The sequence below is a fragment of the Phocoena sinus genome, chromosome 15 (assembly GCF_008692025.1).
Source record: "Phocoena sinus isolate mPhoSin1 chromosome 15, mPhoSin1.pri, whole genome shotgun sequence".
NCBI lineage: Eukaryota > Metazoa > Chordata > Mammalia > Artiodactyla > Phocoenidae > Phocoena > Phocoena sinus.
This window is the reverse complement of record NC_045777.1, coordinates 20,747,602-20,765,387: the sequence shown is the minus strand read 5'-3', so window position 1 is coordinate 20,765,387 and position 17,786 is coordinate 20,747,602.

Here is a 17,786-nt window from a genome sequence, read left to right as displayed (position 1 = left end):
CAGGCAACAGAGCCCCTCCAGGCAGCCTGAGTAATGTGGGGGCAGTTATAAGGGCAAGAGGGTGAGCAGGACGCATATGAAACTCATGTGTAGGAGAAATGGACAGAACTCATTGGTTGCAAGTGACAGAAACTCAAGACAACAGAGCTGGCAGGACTGAAGGAGATGCTGCAGGAACGCAGCTCTAGGGATTGGGATGGAGACTCAGGATCATCATTTCTTTCTCTCTCTCTTTGTCTCTCAGCCCCGCTCCCGTCTGCTCCTTTAGAGCTGGCCCTGCTAAGATCCCTCTCTGGAAGAAGCCAAAGTCCTCATAAATGGAAGAGCAATGTGCGGACTCCACTTGCTTTCCCCTCAATAGCTCCTGTGCAGCAGTGGAGGGGGTGATAGTTATTCCTGAGGTTTCTTGGGGGGCTTGTCTTTCGAAACCCCACCTTAAGCCCATCCTGGCCAGAAGAGGTCTGCAGACGTCCAGGAATGTTTTCCATCTTGCACGGACCTTGCCCCCTGTCTGACGCCACTGCTAACCATTTTGCCTCCATGCCTAGATGACCTGCTTTCTGCTTACAGACTTTTTTCAGCTGGAGAGCCACTGTCTGGGACCCTTGCCCAGCCCCGGTCAGATCCTAGGAACTCTGAGCCTACAACTCAAGCCATTCCCTGTATTATTGCTCCCAATAAGCTTCCCCCCAAATCTTGTGATCTGAGCCATAGTCCCAGGTGGGAGCTTCCCGGGAGGGGAGTTTGGACCCTGGGATTTTGGTTGGGAACAAGTTCTGTTCTGGTTGTCTCTGCCCATTTAGGTCCTGTCTGGTCTCTAGCTCTCCTCCCTCCCCTCGCTTCGCTGGTCTGGGCAAGATGAGGCTCCAGGGGGATCCTCACTGGGTCTTTGTGGGAAAGCAGTGGAGCCGTCTGTCCAAACACAGATTGGATCATGGTATGTTCCCGAGAGGCAGTGAAAGTGTATCAGCTGCGAACTTGGGATCGGGAGCCACACTGCGTGGGTTTGAACCCTAACTCATCACTTCCTGGCTGTGCAATCCTGGCCAAATCCTTTCACTGCTCTGAGCCTTGATGTTTTTCCTCTGTAAAATAAGTCTGACAGCAGTGTCCAGATTGCCTGTCTTTCTCTTTCCCCTCCAAATGCAAATGAGGTAAAGTTTCTGACTGTGCCCAGGAAGATGAAGGGAAGGGTGAGGGAGTAGAAGTGGGGAGCCTTGCTGATCCTCAAAACCTTAGTGGAAAGGCAGGATAACTGGGTCACTGGAACTCAGCCCTTCCTTCTAGAAGCTCCTTGGGAAGTCTGGAGAGTGGCTGACTCAGCCTGGGGCAGCTAGAGAAGCATTCACAGAAAGGAGGACATTGGAGATGGGGCTTCATGGCAGAATAAGAGTCCTTCAAATGGAGCCAAGGAGAAGGATATTATTCCAGGCAGAGAGAACAGTCTGTACAAAGTAGGAGGGAAAGAACTAACTGTGTGCTCAGTGGACAAGAAATTAAGGGGTGGCCCTAGAGGGACAGGTTGTTTTGAAGCTTGCAGCAGAAATTCAGATGTGGAGAAAACAGGATTAATCTGCTAGGGCTGCTGTAGCAAAGTACCAAAGACTAGTGGCTTAAGTAACAGAAATGTATTTTCTCGCAATTCTGGAATTCAAAATCAAGATAGTGGCAGGGTTGGGTCCTTCTAAAGGCCATGAGGGAAGGATCTGTTCCAGGACTCTCTCCTTGGTGTGTAGATGGCTGTGTTCTCCCTGTGTCTCTTCATACCGTCTTCCCTCTGTGTGCGTCTCTGTGTCTAAATTTCCTCTTCTTATAAGGATCCAGTCATATTGGATTAGGGCCCCACCCTAATGACCTCACTGTAACTGGATGACCTCTGTAAAGATCCTAACTCCAAACAAGGTCATATTCTGAGATACTGAGGCTAGGACTTCAACATATGAATTTTGGGAGGAACACAATTCAACCCATCACACCTCCTGACAAGCCCACAAAAGGTAGAAAGGACTATTATTTACAGATGGGGAATTGGGGACTGAGAGAGGTCAAGTAACTTGTTTAGGGTTGCAGAGCCAGCAGAGGGTACTGAGTGATGCTACAGCGGGGTCCCAGGGTCCCTGATGCGGAAGAGAGCTGGCCTCCTGGGGGGCTGGATCCCCTGCCTGGCCCCTCCTGTGGGCTTGCTCCAGAGCAAACTTCCTGGCACGCTGGAGGGAGACAGGGAGGAGAGAGAAATTTCATTCTGAGAGTCACTTTGCTGGCCTTTTGTCTCTCTGTTCACTGCCTGCAATGTGCCCACATCTTATTACTCCAGCTAGGTAGATTTTTGCTTGGCTGAGCTGAGATCAAAAAGTAATTTTTCTTTTTGCAACAGCCAATTAGAAATTCATTTATTTTCACATTACAGACATTTGGCAAAAATTTCTTTGGCGATTTAGCTCCATTTATATCGTCTACATAAAGGAGACAGTGAGGCTGGGAAAAAAAAAAGGCAAGGCCCCGGGCAAAAATTAAATGCAGAATCATGTATTAGAAATGAGATGTATTTACTATTGTTTTTGAAAATTAATGGTGCATTTTTAGCTTTTATAATGTAATTTAATGATGCAATTCATCTAATAATAAAAAAACAACAACACATTTTAACTCAGTCACACAGACCCACTGGGGCACAGCATGGAACACCTTTCCCATGGAAAGGAGTTGGAATGGAATGCTTGGGGCCTTTCCCTTTCTCTGTAAGATGCAAAAAGAAAAATGGTGCGTGCGTGTATGTGTGTGTGTGTGTGTGTGTGTGTGTGTGTGTGTGTGTGCGCTCCCATCTGGGGTATCAGTGGGAACCCAAAGTAAGGACTGTTTTTTTCAACTTGCTGTTTGTGTTGTGTTATCTGAGTATAAGATCAGTTGCTGATTCTGGAACGTGTAGGATGTTGGCTGCCCCAGCTTGCTAAGTAAGCCCTGATGCTAAGACCCTGGCGAGTGGGAAGAAGAAAACGGCCCAGAGCTGTGTCGGGGTCCTTCCCTCCTGGGTTCTGAGCAGGTTGTGGGCAGAGTGTGGTCTGGGTGTCCATCCTAAAGGACTGACCGCACTTGGGAATTCTGGGTCCTGTTGGCCTCCTGGCTACAACACATCTCTCCCACATTCGTGTCAAAGAGCCTGATTTCCATTTGCCATTGTCCCATTAGGGGTTATGGCAATGGAGGTCTCTCCGTAATGCACAGGCTTCCTGGGAGATAAACGGGAAAGGACGAAAGGAAGGAGGGAGGGGGCAGGTGGGCAGTGACATTTCTACCATGAGTCGGGCACTGTGGTGGCTGTTTCACTGCCCCGCCATATACTAGAGTGATGGCTCCTTGAGGGTGGGTTCATGCTGCATCCCAGCCCACAGTACATCGCAGCCTTCGCTGGATAACGTCTGACCTGCAGGCTGACCCTTGGTCCAGTACAGTGAGCAGTAGGTCATGTTATTACCCTGTTTTCTGAAAGACGACACATTTGGCTCAGAAAAGTCGGGCAACTTTGTCAAGTTCACCCTCCAGCTAGTAAGTGGCAGAGCAGTACTCTCTCAGTCCAGAGCACTGGCTTTTAACCACACCCAAGTTTGCAGTGAACGAATGAATGAAAGCATGAATGAAAGATGGATGGCTTTTCCCAAGGCCAGTTGACTAAAGAGCTGGGCTTTGAACCCAGGTTTTCTGATTCCAAATTGAGAACCTCTTTCCTCCACTCAAGCAACCCTCAGCAGGAGTAAGATGGCTGTAGACAGAGAAGGGAGTTTGGGGTTCAGTTGTGATCGTGGGGTGGGGTGGAGATGATTAGTGTATAAGGGGCCAAGGGACACACAGTCTCATGTGTCCTCTGGATGCTGGGGGTTCCTGTGGAGATGACCAGGGATGGAGTACAGAGCTGTCCCAGGGATCAAGTAAGTGTTCAAGTCATTTTTATTTTTTCGTCCTACACTTGCTTATGGAACATCTACCGTGTGCCTAGAACTCACCTGACCTGTTTGAGTCTCAGTTTCCTCACCTACAAAATGAGGTTAGTCCCTCAAAGTGTTTCTCAACAGGGTGCATTTTTGGTGTCCTAAGTGGGACAATCTATTTTATTTTTTTGTCCAGCAGGGATGCTTCCATACCCTCCATGCCCATGGTGATCCCCAAACTCTCCCAAACACCCGCCTTCAACTGAAAATAATAGATTCACAGGGATGTTGGGTGGACAAAATGAGATGACCCATACGAAGAAACTTTCAACAGCCTGGCACACGGTAGATATTTCACACCTTACTTTGCCATCTCCCTTCTCCTTCCTCCAGCCCCGCAAATCTGCTCTGAACACCATCTCAAGCACTTGACCATGCTGCTGTCCGGTTCAGGCCGTCAGCTCTCTCTTCCTGCCCTCCCTTCCCCTCCCCCTCCCCTCCAGGCTTGCATCTGGCCGCAGCCGCTGCTCAGCAGCCCTTTCTGTTCTGCTGCTTCACCCATGGGCCTCATCACTGAGACCTAAACTTGGGTCGTGCCCAGCTGCTGCAGCCTTGGCAAGAGGAAAGGAAAGTTATCTCCCAGGAAAGCAGCTCAGCCCTTTGGGTGCCCGCCTCTCTGCTGTACCAAGCCCCAGCACTGGAATTTGACATTTGGGGGCTGTGTAGAGACATTGCCAGACCTCTGTGTTTTTGGAAGTCTAGAACTGTGGTGTCCAATATGGTGGCCGGTAGCCACACGTGGCTGTTGAGCACGTGAAATGCGAATTGAGATGCGCTGCTGGTATAAAATATACACCAGATTTTGGAGACGTGGTGCCCTTGAGTGCAAGCAGCTGAATGCCACACCTCTTCATTTTTCCGGATTTAATTGGAGCCGCTCCCCACCAGGCTGATGGGAAATCCATCGTCAGTCAGGTGGGATCATCCTTTCCCCTCTCTGAGTCAATAAATCTTTAAACTCAGATACAGCCCCACCAAACTCCCAAAGTTGGGATTCTGACCGCCTGCCCTTGAGTACCCAGATCCTGCCCACCTCTGGGTACTCAAGAGAGGAGCTTTCAGGGGAAACATACAAGCGCCTCCCTCTTCCTAGGCTCCCAGGATTTTTGCAGAAATCATTCTCATCTCCCAAGGCCCAGCTGGAGAGCTAGCACTTGTATGAAGTTACTCCCCTCCTAAAATTGGGGTGGAAGTCTTCTTCCGTGGGATCTCAGAGCACTTTCTGTACCCTGTATAGTTCATTCTAGACCTCTGGCCTACCATACCCTTCTTGGCTTAAGCTCCTGGGTGGCCACACGCTACCTGACTCACCTCTGTAGCCCTCTGCCGGGCCAGGTGTGTGTCCAACACCCAGCAGTGTGATTCAAAGTCAACAGAGGCTGTCAGTTCCACAGAGGCATCTTTGCAAAGGCTCTGCATGGGGCTGCTAGGCACGAAACTGATTTCAATCACATCCTGGAGCTCGAGCAGGTAAGAGCTGGTAAGAGAAGTTTCCATTTCTCAGTGTAGGGCTGCCCCCTCTGACACATATGCTGATGTGATGAATTGTTATTTGAGCACTGCTGGGCTCTGTGCTGGATGCTTTATATATAATAACTCTCTTAGTCCTCACAACAATTCTGTTTGGCAAGGCTACAATCATCCTCCCTTTGATGAGGAACTGAGTTCCTGAGAGGTTAAGAAAACTTCCCAAGATCATATAGAGCAAGAGGCAAAACTAGTATTTGTCCCCAGGCTGTGTGACCCTAGAACACACGGCAATTCTGCCTCTCACAGACATGCGTGTACAGACCCAAAGACACATAGAGATGCGAAGTCACATAGGTATACATATATGAACATGCATATGAAAACACAGAGATCCACCTGGACATGTGGACAGAATACAGACACACCCGCATGCACATGGCTATGCAGATAGATACACCTACACGTACACCCACCCCTATATATGTCCTTAGACACATACCTACCCATACACCTGCAGCCATACAGACACATACACCGATATACACGTGGCTACTCAGATGCAAAGATATATCGACACACACCCACATATACCTACACATACACCACATCCGTACTTACACACACACCTACACACACGCCTATATGGTACACCTACAACTCTACATGTAGATACACAACAGACACATGGCTACCACTCATGAAGGTACACACACATGCACACATTTGCACATGCGTATGCCCACAGATGTGCAGAGTTGGAAGTTCCCTCACCCCTCACCCCTTACACAGCCAAACATATAGAGATGCGTACACACCCAGCTACACACTCTCACTTACACCCTAGTGGAAAACCACACTTAGACACACACATCTTGACATGCTTATAAGGACACCCACTCCCAGGGGTACAGAACACCCACTCCCCAGTTACACACTCAAGACACTCACTCAAGCACAATGATCCAATTTAAGCTGAAAAGGGAAAACCAAGTTGAAAATTAGAGGGGAAAAAAGCCCTTCAGAAAGTATATAGCTAATAAGCTGGAAGTGGTGAGCCGGCTGCCTTCACGATATCAATAACTCAGTATTGGGTTTCCAAAAAGACATCACATAATTTTCCAATGAGAAATCCATGAGCCCTGGAGATGCTGTTATGGTGTGAATTACAATGCACACGGCTTGTCAGCCGTCCCCGTCAGCACTTTCTCGGACGCCTTCATGGGCGGGAAATGCTGTGGCTGCAGCAGGGATGGTTATTGTTGTTATTATTTCTTTCTTTTGGAGCCTCAAATTAAGGACCCGGGAAGCCAGCAGAGCCCTCCCTCCTCCTCCCCTCCCCGCATTGTACCCAGATCAAGAAGAAGATTCCCGGCTTGATAATTTCTTGAGTGTGGCTTCTCATCTTTGTGCATCCCTTACCCTGTCCTGGAGCCCTAATTCTGAGAAGGACTGGTTCATGGGGCTTGGGGACCAGGGTCAGGATCTGTGGGTGGGGGCCACCCTCCCCTTCAGAGCTCAGGCACGCTTCAGACGTTATTGAGTTTTAAGGGAGTAAGTAAAACTGTGTTTTCTCATTTCTGTCACCTGGACCCATGTGTTTCACATAGCAGAGCCAGCCGATTGGGCTTTGCTTTCTCCTGAGGTGGCCTGTGAGGCAGGATTTTAGTTTAGGAAGAAGGGCAAGGTCCAAGGGAAGGGGCAATGAAGGATGATCTGTGTCAAGGGCAGAGGGCACATTTCCTGGGACACTGGGCATATTATAGGAGGAACTGGGTGGCCGAGAGGAAGGAGCAGAGTGGACCAGTTAGAGGTAGAGTTGGGGTTCAGGATTGTGGTCATTGTATTATCCTGCTCAGCTGTACATCTGTGCATCTTCCATTCACTGTGAAAAGAAGCTAATTCAGTCAGTCACTGGTCCCAGAATGTGAGCCACGTGGAGCAGACCTGGAGGCATCCTGAGGTCAGGAGCAAAACTAGCCCTGCTGACCACAGACCTGTGAGCTATCTGTGTGCACTGAGCAGCTGGGGCTGTTTGTTAGGCAGCATGAATACGGCAGAAAGCTGACAAATACAGGGGCCTTGCCTTTGTATTTCCATGACCTCTGGCTCAGCCTGTGGTAGGCATATTGTCATGGTAGCTCAGGGTCTGGAACCACCCCTGTCACTAGCCAGTATGAGGCTTAGGGGTCAAGAGTGGGGTCCCCAGACTCTGGGTTCAAATCCTGGCTCTTCCATTTGCTGGCTGTGGAATCCTGGGTAGGTCATTTTTTGCCTCAGTACCCATTTCTTAAGGTAACCTCCTTCCTCCACACTTCACTCAGGTGGCGACCATGAGCACCTGGCTTGAGAATCAGGAAAAGCCCAACTCTTTCCCTGGCAGCCACCTGCAGCCTGCCCAAGAGCGGGATGCTAGCTCCGCACGCATTAGTGTGACTCCAGGCCACGGCCGAGGTGGTTCCCTCTTTGTGGAATTCCCTTCCCACCCTGACGTGCTTCTATGGAACCCTTGGATCCTGCATCCAGATGTCACCTCTTTCCCCTGAGCACCCTGAAGTAGGTGCTGGGTGCGAGATCACCTCTGTGCTCCACCCCAGCCAGGCTGCAGTGTTATCCATTCACTGTCTTCAGGCCTGGGGTGGGGCTTGGCAGGACCAGTTGACCTTTCAGGTTCTCGGCAGAGTTTTTAGCAGGAGACACAGAATCCAACACCCTCTCTCTCTTCCTCTCATACTTAGATTTGACGTGTCGCTCACCAAGGGAAGATGAACAGATTCTGCTGGCTAAGCTGCTCAGTGCATAATTACATAATACCTGTCGTGGCATGGGGCTTTTTGGTGTAATCATCCCGGTCCTGACTCCCAGGGTGTGTGTGCAGGATGGGGGCAGGTGAGACATGCTGGACCCCCGCCCTGCGGGAGGGGAGGGGAGAGCAGGATCAGAGGACAGTGGGGCACTGGGGAGGAGGGGGGATGCTGACCTGGGGCTTCCTGGGAGCTCAGGAAGAGCTCAGGAGCTCTTTATAGGCAGCTTGGGATGGGGCAGTAGCACAGAGACCTCAGCTCTGGTCCGGATTCCATCCTGACTTGTTTCTTGTCTGGCGTGAAGCCGGATGAATGTTATTTCCTTTCGCTGAGGATCCCAAGCAGGTATCAGCCCTGCCTCTGGGGTCCCCAGTTCCCTGCATCCCTCAGTGACACTCATGTACCATATTGCGTTTGGGGGGACATCTAAAGACAGGAGAGCCTTGGTTTCTAGACTTCTGCTTTCCACAGACCAAAAAAATTAAGCAAACAAACAGAACATCTGTGGGAGACAGACATAGGGAAGCCGTGTCTTTTCTAAGTGAGGACATTTACAAAAAACTATCACCATGATCATTATCAGTTTACAAAAGAAAGGATATTTCAGTAGCAAAAACTGGGGGAAGGATATGATCTCAGAATTAAGCAGAATCTTCTCAAGAAAGGAGAGATAGTATTGGTACACAAATATAAATATCTCCTATATAATGGGGAAGATGTTAGAGCAAAAGGGAAATTGGTAAAGTCTTCTACAGAGAAAGACCAAAAGCCCCCAAATAGAATTTATGGAGAAAGAGGTTTTCAGTGGGTGCAGGAATGAAGATACCAGTGATGATGATGGTAATATGACAATGATGAAGATAAGATGAGGATGGTAACGATGGTAATGAAAATGATAGTGATGATAGCAGTAAAAGACAATGGATTCAACATCCCCCTTTATTCACAGCAGCTTCCTGCGAATTCTTGCCTGTTCCTTCTGAGACCCAGCGGGGTGAGGGCTGGAGTGGACTCAGATGTGCTGGAGATGGTCCAGGCATGGGCCATTGGGGGTTGGAGAGCCCAGATTGGGGAAGGGAGGAGAAGGCCGGGTGCATAAGACCTGTGATGGTGCAACAAGGAGTCCATGCTACTTACCTTGGGCCCAGGGCAGGTGTGGTCTCCTATTAGTGTCTGAGAACACCTTCTCCAGAGACCCAACTCAGTCTGTGGGGAAGTAAGATGCCCGGCTCCATGGGCAAAGTCACCCTGTCCACGGCGCCTGTGTGCCCTTTCCATGGGGCATAGGTGCCCTGTCCATGGGGTACAGTCACCCCTTCCACGGGGCATATCTGCCTCATCCTCTTCACTCTCAACGGTTCTGAAGTCCTCCAGGGCGGACTTCCAGATTCTTCTACCTCATCTGAAGCAGCTCCATTTTTTTTTTTTTTTTTGCGGTACGCGGGCCTCTCACTGATGTGGCCTCTCCCGTTGCGGAGCACAGGCTCCGGACGCGCAGGCTCAGCGGCCATGGCTCACGGGCCCAGCCGCTCCGCGGCATGTGGGATCTTCCCGGACCGGGGCACGAACCCTTGTCCCCTGCATCGGCAGGCGGACTCTCAACCACTGCGCCACCAGGGAAGCCCAAGCAGCTCCATTTTTATGTGCTGGTTTTCATGATTTTGTTTGGGAAAAGGGCTGAACAAAGTTTTCCAGAGCAGCGCACAACAGTGATCTGTCCGAGAGTATTTTGTTTGCCCTGCCTGACTGTATGTAGAGCTGGGATCTGTGTGATATACAGGTGGTGCCCTGCACAGCCCCAGGGACCCTTCACATGGTCAGCGATGTGCACTGAATCCCCGGGAGGTGTGCACTGCACTGCTCCTGGGTCTGCCTCGCTCCGGCTTTGGTGCCCTCGCCAGTGGGAGGTTAGCTGTGGTCTGTAAGCTCTTGACCTTGTGATTTCATCATGAGTTCCAGAACTGGGAGCAGGTGTTGTGAAGCCTGCATCCCTAGGCTGACTTGGGGATGTTCATTTCTTCATTCACCATCCATTCAATAAATAATTTCTGAACACCTTACTCTGTGCCAGGTGCTGTGCTTGTCATGAGAAGAAAAAATCCCTCTCTCCTGGAGGAAGATCCCTCTCTCCTTTAGTCTACTGGCAGAGACAGACCATGGGGAAGAAAACAAATCCATGTGTGGTTAAAAATTGAGATCAGTGCCATGAAGAAATAAATAGGATGCTGTCACAGAAATAAGGACTAGGGTGTCAACTGAGATGAGGTAGAGAGGGGAGGCATCTCAGGAGGTGACATTTGAGCTGAGACTTGAGGGAGGAGGTGATGGCCATGGGAAGAGTGTAAGAGAGTCCTAAAAGAAGGAACAGTGATGCAAAGGCCCAGGGGCAGGAAAGAACACCTTGTGTTCAAGAAACCAGGAGAATGCCATTGGAATTGGGGTGTCATGGGCAGGAGGGGCCTGAAGCTTAAGAAAACAGCCCAAAGAGGCTCCACTCAGGTGGATGAAGTGTCCAGACCAGCTATCATGCTCCATGTCTGAATTCCCATCAATGGAGAGAGTGTTAGGATGGGGGCCCTGGGGGTGAAGTCTCTTAACACATCCAGGGAATGACCAAATATCTCCCATCGAGCCAATGAAATTCTTGGCCCAGTCTCCAAGGGAGTAATCCACACAGAGTATTTCCTTAACATTAGTTAAAGAAATTCTAGGTCCTGTAACAGGGAACCCTCCAAATCTCAGTACCTTAGCAAGGTAATGTCTACTTCTCACGTTAAGTCCAACTGGGAGTTTGGCAGGTAGTTTTCTACATGGTGATGCAGGTATCCAGGTGCCTTCTGCTTAGTAGCTCTGCCATCTTGTAGGATCTTGGCAACCAGCAAAAAGTGAGTGTAGGGCATTCCACAGGAGGTTTCTATGGGCCAGTCTTAGATGTGTAAGTTACTTCTGCTCACACTCTATGGGCCAGAATTTCGTTACTTGGCCACACCCACTTGCAAGGAAGGCTGGGAAATATGGTCTACCTGAATGCTCTCCAGGTGGAGGAAATGGGTCCAGACGCCATAGTCTGCTACTTTGAGCGACAATGACAGTAAAGAGCAGAGGCCCTGTACTGTGACTTCACATTAGACCTACCTGGGTAGCGGCCAGGTCCCTACCCCAACCATTTATGGCAGGATCTCTGGGAATGGGGCCCAGGCATCTGTATTGTTTAAAGCACTCCGGGAGATTGCAGCTTGTAACTGAGATTCGAACCACCAGTGTGGAGAGAGGAGCTTCTGGGACAGTGGTCACAACTGGGCCCACATTTCCACTTGCTTAATAATAATAATATTGCTCATCCCAGGTGACAGGCTAGGGTGGCAGGATGGAAAGGAAGAGGAGCTATTTAGAAATAAAATGGTTGTAATTCTGCATTTTAGGGAAGGGGCTGCCTTCACCTCAAATGTGGGAGGCTGTGGACAGCGACATTCATGGTCCTCATGGTTGACATACGTGAAGGCAGATCTGGGTGGGTGAGGGCAAGAAAAAACGATGATTATATGCTCAGCTTGGTTAGAACTCTGAGAGTCCCAGGAAACAATGTGAGGAAGAAAAGACAGGTGTTCCTTCCATGTTAAAGAGTGGAAGGGGGGGCTTCCCTGGTGGTGCAGTGGTTGAGAATCTGCCTGCTAATGCAGGGGACATGGGTTCGAGCTCTGGTCTGGGAAGATCCCACATGCCGCGGATCAACTAGGCCCGTGAGCCACAACTCCTGAGCCTGCGCGTCTGGAGCCTGTGCTCCGCAACAAGAGAGACCGCGATAGTGAGAGGCCGCACACCGTGATGAACAGTGGCCCCGGCTCGCCGCAACTAGAGAAAGCCCTTGCACAGGAACAAAGACCCAACACAGCCAAAAATAAATAAATTAATTAATAAACTCCTACCCCCAACAACTTCTTTAAAAAAAAAAAAGAGTAGAAGGAAGATGTGAGCGGGGATGGGAGGGAGAGGAGAGAGAGAGAGGGAGAGAGCGAGCGAGCCAGCACAATATACTCTTAGGGACCATCGTGTGCAGAATTAAATTTGAAGTGGTTCCTTGCTCTATAATTGTTCTCTTATCTATGAGCCTTTAATAAGACTCCTATATAAACTGCCTTGTATTCTTGTATTAATGGTGTCTTAAAGGAATGAAGGAATGAGAAAGTACATAAGTTAGAGTGCTTATTTAGGTTCAGGAAGGAAAAGATGAATTCTAATTTAAGCAGCAAAGGAATTTATTGAGAGAATATTGGCTAAGTTGGTGACACTCTGGCACAGGGACTCGTAGGAGCCACCCTTCAACCACTGGGTGGATGTGACTGGCCTTAGACACGCCCACATGCACCATCTCTTCAAACTGTCCCTTTCCTTCTATCCCTCTGATAAGATAATGGACAAGAGCAGATTGATTCACGGTTGGTGAATGGACGGCCCCACCTCTGCATCCTTAGCAGACATCACTGATTGATCTTGGTGCACGTGCTTGTGGCCCTAGGCCCAGGCAGTCATTACCAATAGATCACAGATGACACATAGAATAAAATTTATTTCTATTCCAGGGTTAATATGACATCCCCTTCCAAAGCACAGTGTGTGCGATTTAAGTGAGATTGTCATGGTCTTAGTCCAAAGAGCCAGGATTTCATGCCCTAGGGGTGAAGGGTTGCTTATCTGGGTGCCATTGCTTCTGACCCTGCTGAAGCTTAGAGGCCACCATTTATCTGTGGTGCCACTGATTCTTGGGTGGTGTCTCTAAGGAAATCCAGGAGGATCATTCCCGGTGGGGGTCTCACCTTTCTCCTGACCCTTTCTTTGTCTGGGGAGGCCTGAGCTTACCTGCTCCAGCCCCACCACCACAGTCTGTGGGCTCTACTTCTGACATCACATGGGTTCTGACCTCATGGTTCTGTCCCAAAGGCAATTATTTGCTAGCTTCACGCCCACCTCTTGTTTCCAATCAGGTCCAGGGCTGTAGAATCAGGGGGCTGTCCATTTGGCCAGGTGGAGAGGAGGGAGCTGGGATCAGACCCAGGAAAAGGCGGAGCTATTCCAGCCAGCGTTGATGGTCCTAATGTGGCCTCCAGGTGAAGTTAATTGGTTTTATTTTTCCACCTGGTTCCTCCCAGCCTTCCTAATTACTATTAAGCCCCTGTCCCTAGGCTTATCTTTGGCAATTCCCACCAATGGCCATTTTGCAGAGGAAAAGTGAAAAAGGCAAGAAGCGTTCAGGATCAGGGTGTGGGCGGAGTTTATAACCCGAGTCATCACTTATTGGCTGTGTGACCTTGGGCAAGTTACTTCACTTCTCTGAGCTATCTTCCTTAAAATGAGGATAACAGCCTCCTGCTGGGATTTTGGGGAGGATTAAATACCTAAACATTTGGCTCAGTAGTGTGTGGCATGTACTAAGCCCTCAGTATGTGAAGGCTGCTATGGCTTCTTGTTACTCCCGTTCTTGCTGATTGGGACTGAGGTTTCAGGGTCCAGCTTGGACCCAGGTTGGGGACTTGGACATTCTCTTTTTCCTCCCCCAGAGCCGTGGGAGCTAAGCTTGCCCTCATCTCCTCAAGCAAGATAGGACACCAACTTTGTTTTAGCAGAACAAAACCCAAATAAATCATCCACAGAGGGACCAGCAGGCTAATAGAATGTTCTTAAAAGGACATTTTATTTTGTCAAATTGCTTTAGTGCTGCTGAACTTTGGATGCCCTATCTTTGCAGTATTTCTGGAGGGTTTGTTTGCAGGTAATGAGAAAGTGTTGCCCCGACATTTGTCTAAGGGAGGGGACCGAGGGTTTCTTTCCTGTGCACCCCTCGCTCTGTGTGTCTGCTCCTTCAGTACCCACGCCCCAAACATTTTCACCATATTCAGCATCCAGGAGGAGCAGGGGAAAATGAGTGAGTAGGTGGGGACCAGTGGGAGAGAACCCTCTGGGTCCTCAGGGGGGGCCACCCTTAGAGAAACCCTAGAACCCTCTTGCCCAGCCTGGGGGAGCTGGCAGGACCCAGTCCCACTCCCAGCATCATCCAGGATCATTTTCCCTTCCTCTAAAAAGTTGTGTGTCAGCACAGGTGTGGCAGGTGTGCTTGCTCCCCGAGACTGCGCCTGTGCCCCAGCATGGGAAGAAAAATGCCGACTTGGAGAGAATCTGGAGTCAGGCGTGCAGGCACTAGCCTCGGGTACAGGAGAGAATTGGTGGGAAGGATGCGCTGGCATAGGGCCAGGTGGCTGGCACAACAGTGCGCTGTGCACATGCGTCCTCGCTAGGTGAGCCCCTTCCCCCTGCCAAGGAAAGAAGCCCCCATAAGGTGACTGTGAGAAGTGGGGCAGCTGTATCCTTCCCTCCCTCCCTCCTTTCCTTCTTTCGCTCACACTCTCCATCCTTTCTTCCCTCCTTTTTCAGTTCCTTATTCCCTCTCTTTACCCTTCCCATCTCCCCTTATTCCCCTTCCCCTTCCTTTCCTCCAGCCTCCCTCCCACATTCACTAAGGACGCACCATACTCCTCAGTGCTCCAAGCTGGATGCACCTGCAGGGAGAGACTCTGCTCCAGCCCCCCAGGAGCCCTCTGCTTAGTGGAGCACCCAGTGGGTGGACAGGTTACGATGCTGCCATATGATTCATGCGCTAAAAAAGTTCTGTGGTTCTTCTGGGAACCTCGCTGTGCCTGGAGGGGCAGAGAAAGCCCTTGCAGAAAAAGGGAAGTTCGGCCTGGGTCTCTGTTTTTCAGGCGGAGTCAAGAGGGAAGGGAATTCTCAGCAGGAGGAACAGCTCCTACAGAGGTTGGGAGACAGGAAAGGACTCAGAGTGTTTGAGGAAACTGTGAGGTTTCGGGCAGCCTGAGCAAGCCTGGCGTACTTGGTGACTCCGTGTTAATGTGGGTAATCAATAAACACACATGCATTGAGCCCCTGCCACGTGCCAGTCACTGAGCCTAGTTCAGGGGAGGATAGAGACAGTCGCGATGAAATATCTGCCTTCAACAAACTCAGAGTCTAGAAGGGCAGATAGTCAATGAACACTCACCCAAACGTTAAAATTGGACAAACCCGGGCTCAACTTCCATCCCTGCCCCTTACTGTCAGTGTGACCTCCAGCCAATCATTTCAGCCTTTCTGAGCCTCAGTTTTCTCATCTGTAAAATGGGAGATGGTAGTACCCATGTCACTGTGGGATGTTTTGGGAGCTGAATTAGCTTTTGTATGTGAAAGTATTTAGCACTATGTATGTTATCTCATTTTACCTTCATGACAACCTTGGAAGGAAGGTACTATAATTTCTCCATTTTACAGATCTGGAAATGGTAGCTCAGAGAGGTTGAGCGACCTGTTTAAGGTCACACAGCCAGTAAAGGTATAATGTGGAGATAAAAATTTAGGCAGTCTTGACTCCCAAACCTGAGTGTTTAATAACAACTTCCCCCAAAGGAAGCATATGGACTTGGAACAAAACAAATACATCAGTGAAATGGGGTTGTGCAAACCTGGCAAGATCATGGGGATAAATGCGGGGGTGATGGCTCTTCAAAGCTGAAGAGGGCCCTGAGGATGCGCTTTCTATTTCTGAGGCTTCTCACCATCTCATCGAGGGTACTCTCCTAGCCTGTGTTGGGTTGGGGGGTGAAGAGGAGGGGGAGGGCGGGGAGGGAGAGGAGCTCTTTGTCCCCAGAGAGGTCTAGACCCTTCTCTTCCCTGGTTCTGGCTCTCTCCCTCCCTCCAGATGCCCAGCACCAAGGTGTCTTGGGAATCCAAAGCTCCAGTAGAGACCGTCTGGGTTTCATCCTTATAGCTGTGCTTTTTCTGTTCACATGGTACTTTCTCTTGACACCCTTTTTTCCAGGAGCTCCTGGTCTTTTCAAGTCAGCTTTTGTCTATGAGGCCTCTCAAACTCCCTGGGCACACTTTCTGAGCCCTTGCTCTGGTCTCTGCCTTCTATTTCTCCTCTCTGCACTCCCAGTGGGTGAGTAGTGGGGCTTCTGAGGTCTAAAGGAGGAGCTTGGGCACAACTCTGGTCCCAGGCCAGGGACTTAGAAGGAGACAGACTACATGGTCGCTACAAGGGCCTCCCTTGGTCATTACATAGATTGGCCACACGATGGCGCCTTGGTACCATCAAGCACATGCCCAGCCTCTCCAATGGGCTTCAGGTCCACTGTCACTCGGCTAGTCTCTTCCTTAAATGTTCCACTGGCTCCAAATGGTCTCTGCTTTATCTCATCATTGTCATCCTCCCCTGCCTGCCCCCACCCCCAACTCTCCTCCTGCCTATCACTGTACCTATGCAGCTGACCTCAGGGTCTCCTGTTTACCCTGGGCAGACAGACTCCAGTCACTGCTGGCTGTGCTAGAGAGGAGGGGAGGGGAGAAGAGAGGGGAAGGGAGAGGAGAGAGATTAGAGGCTGGCCAAGGGGCTAGAGGCTGCCTTGATAAGGAAGCCTTGTCTTATGGGCTTGGCCCTCTGTGGACCCAGCCACCTGGAGCTGGGCTCTGGGAAAGCTTTAGGGATGGGACACAGAGCTTGCATGTCAGTCCCAGGGGACATCTGGCAGCCCAGTTTGGGGCCTGAAACACAGGTCTCACCTCCTGGAGGCGTGAGGGCCAGAAGTGACACAGAAAAGGATGCCATCAGCCATCAGGAGGCTCAGAGCTCCAGCTGGAGGTGGCCCTGATGTTAGACCCAGCCATAGCCAGCCGTGGCCCTTCTCTGGACAATGGTTTGGAAGCTGAGGGAGCTGCTGGCTGGGATGGCAGGGTGTGGCCTGAAAACGAGGCTTGCTTTTATGAAAAAATAAAAAATAAAAAACAACTCAGGTGAGGCGACCAAGAGAGAATTTTACACGTGCTCAGAGAGCAGTGACAAGTTAAGATTATAATAATAATGAAAACCGTTTATGTGTACTTACTACATGCCAGGCATTGCTGTAAGCACTTTTCGTGGATTATTTTATTTACACAGATTACCCTGTAAAATAGGGAATAGGAGAGGATTTCTAATGAAAATCAAGCCTGGAAAGGAGACAGACTCTCTTTTAGGGCAATAAGGCCCAGGGTACACGCAAGCTGGGGATGAGCCTTCCTGTTGAGCTGCATCTAATTGTTGGAAGGGAGAGAGAAAAACCTCTCCTTTTATCCCACAGTGTACACGGGGACCTGCCATTGCAGCCTCTTCCCTTTTGAACCATTTTCTTCCCAGTGGGAGGAACATTCCGCAGTTGGAGTTGCATCCCGATTTAATAAGGCAATAACCTGAGAAATGCACTTCAATTGATTATTAAGTATTAGTTTATTAGGGCTCAGTAGCTCTGACCCAAATAGCTGCTACGCAGTCATTAAACATAAAAGAAGATGTTTCTGTTTATATATTTTGTTTATTTACCATCATGAACAAGCATTACTGCATCAATTAAATGTCGATTAGGGGCCCATGATTTGAATCAGATTGCATACAAGTCATTTTCGTGTCTCTTTCGTAGACATAATCCATTTCTGTTTTAATACTAAAATACGGTCT